Below are 12,718 nucleotides of genomic sequence, written 5' to 3' on the forward strand. Positions count from 1 at the left end.
TTGCCTGTTAGTCTCACATACTTGTGGAATGCCCTCCCATCAGATGTCAAGGAAATAAACAACTATCTGACTTTTAGAAGACATCTGAAGGCAGCCCTGTTTGGGGAAGTTTTAAATGATTGAAGTTTTATTGTGTTTTTAATATTCTGTTGGGAGCCGTCCAGAGTGGCTGGGGAAACCCAGTCAGATGGGTGGGGTATAAATAATAAAATTATTATTATTATTATTATTATTATTATTATTATTATTATTAAACTTCCTTCCTCCCTCCCTTCCTTCCTTCCTTCCTTCTTCTATTAACTTTTCAGTTCTGATCTTGGCTTCGTCTTCCAACCCTTATGAAACTTAACACCCTTTATACTGTTGCATATATAGAATTATAAATATATTAGTTCAGTGGTAGTCACAGAAGTGTATGGGGTCTTAGGGGAGGAGTAGTACCTCTGGTGAGGGACATGTTGTGTTTGTTCTAGGGTAGTTTGTCCACCTTTGGTCCCCACTCTACAGTGCTCAGCTCTCACCTGTGGCTTCCAGAAGCTGTTAGCATGCAACAGTGGCCAAACCCCAGGAAACAACTTCGACTGGCCAGCTAAACCAAATGAGCCAATGGGTCTCAAACCCTCAGGGAGGTCGTCTGCATGCAAAGACAGTATCTGGCGGATTAAGCAGACAAGAACAATAGTGGGTCCAATGGTCAAGAAGGTGGCTTCTTCACATGCTGTAGAGGGAAGTGAGAGGCAGATGGGGCTCATCAATCTGGGAAGATAGCCCATCTAAGAGAAGGAAAACTCTGGTCCTAAACCTCTGCTGCCTTACAGGATATGTTCAGGAGAAGAAAAGGCTAAGGAGTAAGTCCTACACAAATCCAGAGTGGAGTCCCTACGACGGTTGGATGGCGCCTTTAAAAAATGTAAACTATATGAAAATTGAAGCATTAAGAACCCACAAATGCTTCTGAAGATCAAATTAGAGTCAGAGGAATTCTTGATTTACCTCCACCTGTCTAAAGGCCAGCCTTCAGGAATTCAGAATATCTCAGGACGAAAATGGCATTAACTGGAATCTGGCTAAATAAAATATAGTAGAATATAGTAGGCTTATCAAAAGCTATTAGCCATATATATATATATATATATATATATATATATATATATATATATGGACCCCTGACCATTAGGTCCAGTCATGACCGACTCTGGGGTTGCGGCGCTCATCTTGCTTTACTGGCTGAGGGAGCCGGCGTACAGCTTCCGGGTCGTGTGGCCAGCATGACTAAGCTGCTTCTGGCAAATCAGAGCAGCACACGAAAACGCTGTTTACCTCCCCGCTGGAGCGTTACCTATTTATCTACTTGCACTTCGACGTGCTTTCAAACTGCTAGGTTGGCAGGAGCAGGGACCGAACAAAGGGAGCTCACCCCATCGTGCGGATTCGAACTGCCCACCTTCCGATCGACAGGCCCTAGGCTCTGTGGTTTAACCCACAGCGCCACCCACGTCCCTACACACACACACACACACACACACACACACACACACACACACATATATATATACACACACACACACAGTGGTACCTCGGGTTACAAACGCTTTGGGTTATGTGCTTTCAGGTTGCGGACCGTGGGAAACCCAGAAGTACCGGAAAGGGTTACTTCTGGGTTTCGCCGCTCGTGCATGCACAGAAGTGCTAAATCGCACTTCGCGCATGTGCAGAAGTACCAAATCGCGTCACGCGCATGCACAGATGCGGTGCTGCAGGTTACGGACGCTGCGGGTTGTGAACGTGCCTCCATCACAGATTACGTCCACAACTCGAGGTTCCACTGTATATTCCATGTTCAGAGGCAGTTGCTGTGGGGTAAACAACAGGAGTTATATTGCCCTCCCGGCCTGCATCTCGACTTCCCAAAAGAACCCAAATGTTTGCTGTGAGAAAAAAAGATGTTGGGCTCTTGGTCTGATCCAGCATACCTGTAGTACACATGCAAGCTACTTGAATTTGCTCCAAATTGTATCTGTCTCCATGCAGGCCAGCAATGCACCACATGGGCAATCACAGTGGGAATATCCATCCCCTCAAAATGGGACAGTGCATTGAAAATTGCAGTAGATGAGTCTTATAGACAGTCATTCAACAAAACCAAGTGATTCATCATGTGGAGACAGATATCATCCATGGTCTCATCTTGTCTGATCTTCAGCCTAAAGCTGAGTGTAGCATCAGAAAACCTAAAAGGGCGATGAAGGTACACCCAGTGCAAGAGGATGCATTTTTGATAATAGAAACTGCAGTCAGAAATAAAGCTGTAAGCAGAGGGGGCTGCATATTTTAAGTGAACAGCAAATAACTTTAATTAGGGTCTCTGCAGGGTTGCAAGTCTGCAGAGCGATAATTAAAGAAAAACCAGAAGCAAGCAAGTGAGTGAAGAAGATATCTTATCTAGCTTGGCAGTGTTCTCCAAAAGCTTCCCACTCTCAAGGAACAGAACAAAGACTATGAGCAGGTGCCTGCAGATAGATTTGAACCTGTGATCTTTTCAACAAAAATATACAAAGGAAAAGAAAATAACTTGCCAAGGGTGCTTGCTTCAAAAGACCAGTCTTGGAGATGGTTAAAATATGTTCGTATTATTTAATTTTGACCTGTAGATAGGGATGGAGGAGGAATTTGATTCAGGTCACATGTAAAGGTGAGCCTACCAAATTTGTACTTTCTGAGGGTGGGGTGCACAAACCAAAAAACGGTCACCTTTCAAAATTTGTACTTCTCTGAATTGTACAATGCAGTTCTCCAGACAAGTAATGTATTCAAAAATGCAGGTGCATAAAGATGTTTCCATTAGGAGAAGCAGGAATTTCGTAGGGTGGCTATGCTTTGCTATTCACATTGTTTCAGAAAGTGCAAACTAGATAGGGTCACCTTTAAATGAGAACTGAATCAAATTTATCCCCCATCACCTGGATTCTGGAGGAGAGGGTTGCTTAAATATATGTTTACACAGTCCATATCTCATTGCAGGGAATATTTTGTTGGACTGGTCATGTTGTGCGGATGCCTGATGATCGTCTTCCAAAGCAACTATTCTATGCCGAACATAAAAATGGAAAGCGTAATGCTGGTGGTCAACAAAAGAGGTTTAAAGACTGTCTCAAGTAAATCTAAAAAAATGTAGTATAAACACCAACAATTGGGAAACACTGGCCTGCAAGCGCTCCAGTTGGAGAACAGCCTTTACCAAAGATGTCATGGGCTTTGAAGACACTTGAACTCAGGACGCAAGGGAGAAATGTGCTAGGATCAAAGCACGCTTGGCAAATCTACACCATGATCAGCTCCTGCCCGGAAACCAATGTCCCCACTGTGGAAGGACGTGTGGATCCAGAATTGGCCTCCACAGTCACTTAGGGACTAGTTTTGTGTTTATGGAAGACAATCTTACTCAGCTACGAATGATAGCCAAAGAAGAAGCAGAAGCAGGGAATAGCATAAATTATTACCATATTGGCCCGAATATAAGCCACACCTGAATATAAACCGCACCTTTAAAATTCAAAGGAGGGGGGGGGGAGAGAGAGAAAAGACAATACCCAAATATAAGCCGCTCCCTTAAAATTCCCCAGGCACTCACACCTGTTCCATTTTACCGTATGTCTGTTTCAGCAGCGATATCGTAAAAGCCCATTTTTGTAAGGTCGCAAATTTAAGCCGCACTTTTAACTTTTCACGGTCAGAATTTGGAAAAAAGGGGAGGCTTATATTCAGGCCAATACGGTGTGTGTTTCGTGAACTTTGCAGTGTTTCCTTTTGTCTGTCATGAACATACAAATCTTAGGTTAGCGGCTATGCAATTGGACCATGGGGTTGTTTGTGCACTCTGTGTAGGTTTTCTGCTGCGCACAGTGGGAGAAATAACAAGCTTGATCTGATAATGGAAATATGATGGAAACAGATGCTGCCACATTACCCAGGGTGGGGCAGGGGCAGAATGAATAAATAAATAACTGCAGGGAATATGTGTTTTTCCTAGTGAAAAGATATCTGATTTGTTTCACTTCAAAATAATAATAATAATTAAACATACGACCTGCATTTGGAACCAGTTATCCCACTGCAGCAAGTTTCCATCTGGTGGGGGAAAATGGTAGAATGAAATCGTTAACATTATTTGGAAGGGACACATAATTTGTGCTTTGTTTGTAATATGTAGTTAGCCCCGCTTTTCTGGCCAAATTTTTGACTGCTGCAAAAATGAGCAATTGCTGGGGGTCTCAGTATAAGCATGCTGGTTTCCATTAGCTGATAACTTGGATACTTCTTGCCAGTCTCATGGCAGCAAAAGTTCTTAGCTGCATTGTGGTTTGCTTGGTTTGTTGCAATTAGGGCCAGCCCTAACATTAGGTAGGGGTGTGTTTGGGTAAACTGGGGTCCTCCAGTTGTTACATGCCTAACTGCTATCCATGACTGCTGGGGCTGATGGGAGTTGGAGTCTAGAAACACCTGCCTCAGTTAGCAGATATATTGATGGATGGGGAACAGCAGGGAACACAATCCTGACCTTTGCCTCAGGCAGCAAAAGATCTTTGGCCAGCCCTGGTTGTTATATCTTATGTAAAGGGACGGGGGTGGTGCTGCGGTTTAAACCACTGAGCCTCTTGGGCTTGCTGAGTGAAAGGCTGGAGGTTTGAATCCTTGTGACAGGGTGAGCTTCTGTTGCTCTGCCCCAGCTCCTGCTAACCTAGAAGTTCAAAAGCACACCAGTGCAAGTAGATAAATAGGTACCACTGCGGCGGGAAGGTAAATGGCGTTTCCATGTGCTCTGGTTTCCGTCACGGTGTTCCGTTGTGCCAGATGCGGTTTAGTCATGCTGGTCACATGACCCAGAAAGCTGTCTGTGGACAAACACCGACTCCCTTGGCCTGAAGCGAGATGAGTGCCACAACCCCATAGCCACCTTTGACTAGACTTAACCGCCCAGGGATCCTTTACCTTTACCTTTTTTACCTATATCCTATGTGTACGTTGACACTCTGCTCCTCAAACATGTTGACTGTCGTGATTTCCTCCCAATGAAACATGTGAGGGCACTGAGAATTCTTTATATTAATAGTCGTGACAGAATTGGAATTCCCACGGTCTCCTTAATGGATGCTATAATATGGTCCAATACCTTGGCATATTTCAAAAGCATTTCATGGATGAATTATGACTACTGCGCCTCACTAATGTACAAGAAGATACCATTTTGCCTGAAACATTTTCTTTCCTTTTTTTTCTTCCTTCAAGAGAATAAAAAAAGGCCAAGCCAATTCTTCTCAATAAAGTAGTAAATCAAAGTCTGGACTATGCTACTTCAGGCTGCAGCCTGAGTGTACTCTTCCATGGGGGCAATTACACACAGAAAAACTGAAGTCGGGGAGGAGCTTTCTAGACTAGGGTCCTTGTGTGTCGAGGTCCCCAAGCCACCCCCTAAATAAATCACAATTCACAGAGAATTTTTGTTTGAAGTTTTTGGCATAATTTTGGCCACAACTTTATTAAAATACATAAATGTGAGTGGTTGCTTAGGCATCGGTTATGACTATCTGTCCCTGTCCAGGGACAGAACTGACTTCTGGATTCCAGCGAAAGCCAGTAAGGGAAAACAATATTGGGGAGAAATGGAGCTAAGCCACAGGCCCTCACCTCTCCCTGCATGCTCCCAGGGACTTGCACAGCCCTAGCCCCTTGCCGGGGATACGGACAAATGTATGGCAAACCCCTGGATTCCTTTAACGGAATTCCCTTGCAGCAGCAGCATTGGAGGGGCAGGCACAGTCAATCCTTACCCCTCCACCAACCAAATTTTAACCAATGCCTAACCGCAACATTACAAGTTGTGACGATTTGCTATGCAGTAGGCAAAAACCAAATGGCACCAGCCCATCTGCCAAATGGACAAAATTCCTACCAGGCCCCTGCCCCAAAAGCAGACGACCACATGACAGGCATAGCAATGTCAAACGCAGCAGCCCTAAATTAGGGAGGGGGGGCGATCCGATGCACTCAGCGAAAGAGACTGAAAAAAGCTGAGTGCCAAGAATATATAACCTTCGGGCCAACCCTCTAAATGGTAACATCAAAATCTCCCCAACAACCAAAATTGACCCAATCACAGTCATGGCCATCCAAATGGTCCCGCCCAGTAACCAAGAGGGGGTGTCCTGTTAAACCCCATCACAACACGTGCTCTCCATGAAGGAGAACACGCTTTCTTCCTGGCATGATAGTGCTCTAAGTTCGGGGCAATTTTTGTTCGGTGCAATATAGCCATTTGAGCCCCTACTTGTATTGGGAAGTAGGAAAGCTCAGATTCAGCTTTGTAACCTCTGTGGAAACTGGCACTAGGACACAGCATGGCAGTCCTGTCCTGTCCTGTCCCCCCACTGATATAAGAAGCTGTCATATATCAGGTGAGACTGTCCATGTAACCCAGTGTTTCCCAAACTTGGGTCTCCAGCTGTTTTCAGACTACACTTTCCATCTTCCCTGACCACAGGTCTTGCTAGCTAGGGATGATGGGAGTTGTAGTCCAAAAACATCTGGAGACCCAAGTTTGGGAAACCCTGGTGTAACCCAATATTGCATCCTCTGACTGGAAGGGGCAGTCTGCAGTCTTAGGCAGAAAGAGGTGTTTCTCATAAGGAGAGAGCCAGTGTGTTGTAGCAGTTGGAATGTCGGACTAGGATCTCAGAGACCATGGTTCAAATCTCAGATCAGCTATGAAGCTTAGAGAGTGACTTTGGGACAACCGTTGTCCTTCTGCCTATTTATTGCCCATACTAGTGTAGCTCAACTATCCTGCAGGAAACTCCACCCTCCCCCATCCCCTCACAGATCTTTCAACTTCTGTGTCCTTCCATCCCTGCTTTATTCAAAATTATGTTGTTCTTTAAATCTGCATTTTTTTAAAAAAATATTTGTTTGGTTTTTCAGATTACAATTTTACAATCACATATCCAACACACAATATAAAAACAAGATTCCAAGGAATCTCCTGGACTCCCCTCCTCCCCTTTGTGGGTCCTATTGTTAATCTTTTCCTCCTGCATCTTTTAGGATAGAATCATAGAATCATAGAATCATAGAGTTGGAAGAGACCACAAGGGCCATCGAGTCCAACCCCCTGCCAAGCAGAAAACACCATCAGAGCACTCCTGACATATGGTTGTCAAGCCTCTGCTTAAAGACCTCCAAAGAAGGAGACCTCCAAAGAAGGATTATCCAGGATAATCCAAACCTTTTACCTCTCCATTGTGTCCGAAATTCACCACTAAACTACAAGTGTTATTCAAATCCTACTAGCGATTTTAACTGTTTACAATGGTTTTTAAGATAAATTATAAATTTTTCCCATTCCTTATTAAAATTTTGGTCTCCCTGATCTCTGATTCCTCTGGTCATTTTAGCCATTTCAGTATAATCCATCAATTTGATCTGCCATCTTCTAAATCTTCTTTCCATCTCTGGGCCAATAACATCCACCTTTCAAAAAGGCTTACCTTCTCTGTTGCTCCCCAACCCCGACTTCACACAAATCCAGGATTGTGATGCGGTACTACGAATCCTCCAATGGGGACTGCATGACAACGGCATTACATTTTTATTTTTATAGAAAGAAATGTATATCCTGCCTCCTCCCAAAGGAGCCCAGGTCAACCTAACCTACATCGCAGTGTTGTTGAGAGGATAAAAGGGAGTGTGGGAGAGTTATGTATGCAACATCTTGAGAGCAAAGGTGGGATTAAAGGTAAAGGGACCCCTGACCATTAGGTCCAGTCGTGACCAACTTTGGGGTTGTGACGCTCATCTCGCTTTATTGGCTGAGGGAGCCGGCGTACAGCTTCCGGGTCATGTGGCCAGCATGACTAAGCCACTTCTGGTGAACCAGAGCAGTGCACAGAAATGCCGTTTACCTTCCCGACGGAGTGGTACCTATTTATCTACTTGCACTTTGACGTTCTTTCAAACTGCTAGGTTGGCAGGAGCAGAGACCGAGCAACGGGAGCTCACCCCATCGCGGGGATTCGAACCGCCGACCTTCTGATTGGCAAGTCCTAGGCTCTGTGGTTTAACCCACAGCGCCACTCGTGTCCCTAAAGGTGGGATTAGGGATGGAAAAATAAAAATCAATAATAACAAAACTAGGTGAGATTGCCTTTCCCTGCCTTTCCCACTAGGTGGCTGCCTAGAGAAGCACTTCAGGGATGCAATTTTGTGGATCAAGCTTTGCTGCTGCGGAATATTCTTGGTGCTGCAGGGCTGCCTTGGCTTCTGGTGCACACAGCAGCAGCAGGAGGAGGAGGCAAAGGGAGTTTGGAAACCAGATGTTGTCATGGAGCAAAGAAAAGAGCAAAGAAGAAGCTGCTGCAGCAGCAGGAGGAACAAGGGAAGGTGGCCAATGGGCTCAGGGACAGATGGCCAGAGAACAAAGCAGCAGCTCTACAGGACCTGGAAGGTGTTCAGTAAATATCTCTGGAGGTTGGAGAAGGAAGCAGGCTAGTTAGACAAGAACCCAGCACTTTAGCCAGGGAGAGCCACATGCCCAATCAGATGTAGTGGGGCAATGCTATCATGCCTTGCATGGGCTTGCCAAAAAGCTTTATACTGGCCTTACACTGAATAGTGTCTATCAGGTGGCCAGCCTGCCATGAAATGTGTAAGCCCAACCTATTAGGATAAGTTCTAGGTGCTGTTTTTGGCGTACTAAGCTCTATATAGCTTGGGACCAGGATACCCAAAATGTCATTTTATATTTTATCTTCTTCTTCTTCTTTGGCGATCACTCATAGCCGAGTAAGATTGTCTTCCATAAACACAGTTTTAACAGTGAGTCCATGACTGTGGAGGCCAATTCTGGATCCACACATCCTTCCACAGTGGGGACATAGGTTTCTGGGCAGGAGTTGATCACGGGGAGGGTTTGCCAAGAGTGTCTTCCTCTTAGCTCCTTTCTCCCTTTCGTCCTGAGTTTGAGTGTCTCCCTTTCATCTTGAGTTCAAGTGTTGATGGATGTTGCACATATATGGATGTTAGCTTGTTAATAATATATCTTTTCTAAACTATGACATTGTTCTTGGAGGTGACCAAAATGATGTGTTGAAACAACCCATTTGTGAGCAGTAATAGCTCTGCATTTGATCATCTTTCTTCTTTGGCAATCACTCGTAGCCAAGAAAGATTGTCTTCCATGAACATGGTCTTAATGGTGTGTCCATAAGTGACTGTGGAGGCCAATTCTGGATCCACACATCCTCCCACAGTGGGGACGTAGGTTTCTGGGTGGGAGTTGATCACATGAGGGTTTGCCAAGAGTGCCTTTCTCTTAGCACATTTCCCCCTTCTGTCCTGAGTTTGAGCATCTTCTAAACCCACAACACCTTTGGTAAAGGCTTTTCTCCAATTGGAGTGCTCACGGGCCAGTGTTTCCCAGTTGTCGGTGTTTATACTACTTTTTTTAGATTTGCCTTGAGAGAGGCTTTAAACTTCTTTTGTTGACCACCAGCATTACGCTTTCCATTTTTAAGTTCAGAATAGAGTAGTTGCTTTGGAAGACGATAGTAAGGCATCCGCACAACATGACCAGTCCAATGAAGTTGATGTTGAAGAATCATTGCTTTGACACTGGTGATCTTTGCTTCTTCCAGTACACTGGCATTAATTCGCCTGTCTTCCCAAGTGATGTGCAAAAATTTCCAGAGACACCATTGATGGAATCTTTTGAGGAGTTGGAGATGGCATTTATAAGTGGTCCATGTTTCATAAGCATCCTTTATATGCCCATTCAGTCACTGAGCACTACAGGTGAGGACCTGCAGATAACATCCTACCAGAAAGTACATCCTGCACAATACAGGAACTGGGCCTTTAGTGTTGTGGTTCCTACCCTCTGAAATGGCCTCCCATTAAATATTTGACAGACACCATCTCTGTCTCTTTAGTAACAACTGAAGACCTTCCTCTTTCAGCTTTCCCAGTTTTCCTCTGTACTAGATTTTTTTTTTTTAAAAAAGTTAACAATTGTTTTATCACTGTGCTCCTTTGAGAGGAAAGGTGGTATATAAATTTAGGAAATAAATAATAAGTAACATTTTAACCTAATGTACAGTTTCATTTTTGCTATGGTTTATCTGTTTGAATGCCTATTGTATATTCTCTTGTAACCAGGGCTGCAAGCTTTAAATCAGTTTAGGCCACAGTCTTGTACATACTTGCCCAGGAGTAAGCCCCACTGAACTTGGTGAGACTTATTTCTGAATAGACATGGAAAAGACTTGTTTGCCAATTTAAAGATTAATTAATAATCTGATAGTCATAGAAAGCTTGACAATAAACCTGTGATAAAGTTTTTCAGAGTTATAGCTGGCTAATCAGTGTTGGCAAATGTTAATCGGTGAGCAGCTAAGGGGAACACATCTTTATAGTTCTTAAGCTACCTTCAGTATATCAACATCACACTTCTAGTGAAGGTTAGTGTTATGCGAATATGTTTAAATGTAACAGATGGTACTAACAGATTGAAAAGCATTATACACTGTTAGGCGCCAGGTGAAAACATCCCTCTTTAAGCAGGTCTTGGGTTGACTGGCATCCAATACCCTTTTACATGAGTTGTGGGAGGGGGGGTTATCAGTTTGTTGTCGTTCTTATTTTTACCGTGTATTTTGTGCTTTTTATATTGTAATTTTATGTTGTGAAGTGCCCTGGGACCTGCAGTTGAAAGGTGGCATACAAAAATTATTATTATTATTAAATAATTATTATTAAACTATTATTATTAATAATAATCAATAATAATTAATAATAATAATTAATAATAATAATAATAATAATAATATTTCAATACAAAGAGAAGTACCCACTAACCAATTAATCAGGTTTCACTTTTTCATTACCGAAAACTTTTTAAATGACTAATTTAAATTGTTGATCACTCAAAAACTGAAACTCTATTTTCTGTTCTCTTCAGCTGTATTGTATGGGCAGGCTCATTCGTTCACCGAATGCTCGCAGCACTGAAACCTGCCTGTCTTCCCTTTTCATCTCTTTGTCCCAATATTGCTTCGTCATTCCTTCCCTCTTCCAGCAGATTGCAGAGTCATTCCATCTCAGAGCAGGTGGTGCATTGCTCTCCGGGTACCCTAGCCTCTGCCTTGCAGGGCACAGCCAAAGCAGCTGCTGCAATATTTTCTTACTCAGAGCTTTCCCCCCACCACCCACACCCCACACCCCCGGTCTCAATCAATTCCTTTCATCCAAAGAAGGCGCTACACTTGCATCATGGAATAGATTAATCTCTCTGCCACTTGCCAAGGCTCCCTGCTGCTTCTTTGCCATTCTCAGCATAATCTGCCTCTTTTCTTCCACATCGCAGTCAGAGGGAGTGCAGCAAACAAGCAGCTGAAAATACTTGCGTATATTCTGCAACATCTCTGTTTTTCAAACGCCGTTTTATATTAATGCTATTAAGTCATGGGGAATGCACAGAAAGAATGCAGCACATAGATGGGGCTGACGACGACAACAACAGCAACACTGATGTAAAAATTGGGGTTTGGCTTTTGCTGCCCAGCTCCCCATAGGACTCTGAATCCCCTAAGTCCATGATCGGTCAGAGAAGAATGGATGGAGGCAGGATCCAGTGGAAAGCAAGGCAGATGTTTATTTTTCTGTTGCAACAGAGTCCCCCCCCCCCCCCCACTTCCAAGGAGGGAGAGACCCTGAACAAAAGTGTGCAGGAACCTTTAAAGACTTTTGACATTGCCCAATCCCCTTAGCCAAAGACCACCCCAAAATAATCATACATACACCATAGGAGACGGTTTGCAGCAGAAATCCTGTTTGCCAGGATACATGATAATGGTTGCTGATTGCATTACCTGGGCAGCCTGGCCATTATTATTATTATTATTATTATTATTATTATTATTATTATTATTTTGCGATGGTTAATACTTTAGTTCCTGAATCCAGGTCACAGGATCACCCTATTCATACACAAATACGCCCTTAAGACAGGATTTGTAAGTGAAAAGACAATGGGAAAGCTTTCCTCATTTGCCTCCCTTACTGCAGAGGAATATTTGAAGTCACTGGGAGAGTCAAAATGGCTTCAGGATTGCTCTCTTGTACTATTTCAGACAGCCACCATGAAACTGTGAGAGCACCATGTCCCCACATTGAAAATTTTCACAGACACCCCCCAATGGCACACCTTGTTCCCAGAGAGATCATCACTGGTGATAAAAAATAGCTCAACCTTTCACCTTTTTTTTTTTTACCTTTACAGGAGTTTGTAAAAAAAAAGAAAAAGTAAAGGTAAAGGACCCCTGGACGGTTAAGTCCAGTCAAAGGAGACTATGGGGTTGTGGCGCTCATCTCGCTTTCAGGCCGTGGGAGCTGGCGTTTGTCCACAGACAGCTTTTCAGGTCATGTGGCCAACATGACTAAACCACTTCTGGTGCAACAGGACACCGTGACAGAAGCCAGAGCACACGGAAACACCGTTTACCTTCCTGCCACAGTGGTGCCTATTTATCTACTTGCGCTGGCATGCTTTTGAACTGCTAGGTTAACAGGAGCTGGGACAGAGCAATGGGAGCTCACCCCGTCACAAGGATTCAAACCACTGACCTTCTGATCGGCATGCCCAAAAGGCTCAGTGGTTTAGACCAAAGCG

This window comes from Podarcis pityusensis, assembly GCF_964106645.2.
Source record: "Podarcis pityusensis genome assembly, chromosome: 3".
Lineage (NCBI taxonomy): Eukaryota > Metazoa > Chordata > Lepidosauria > Squamata > Lacertidae > Podarcis > Podarcis pityusensis.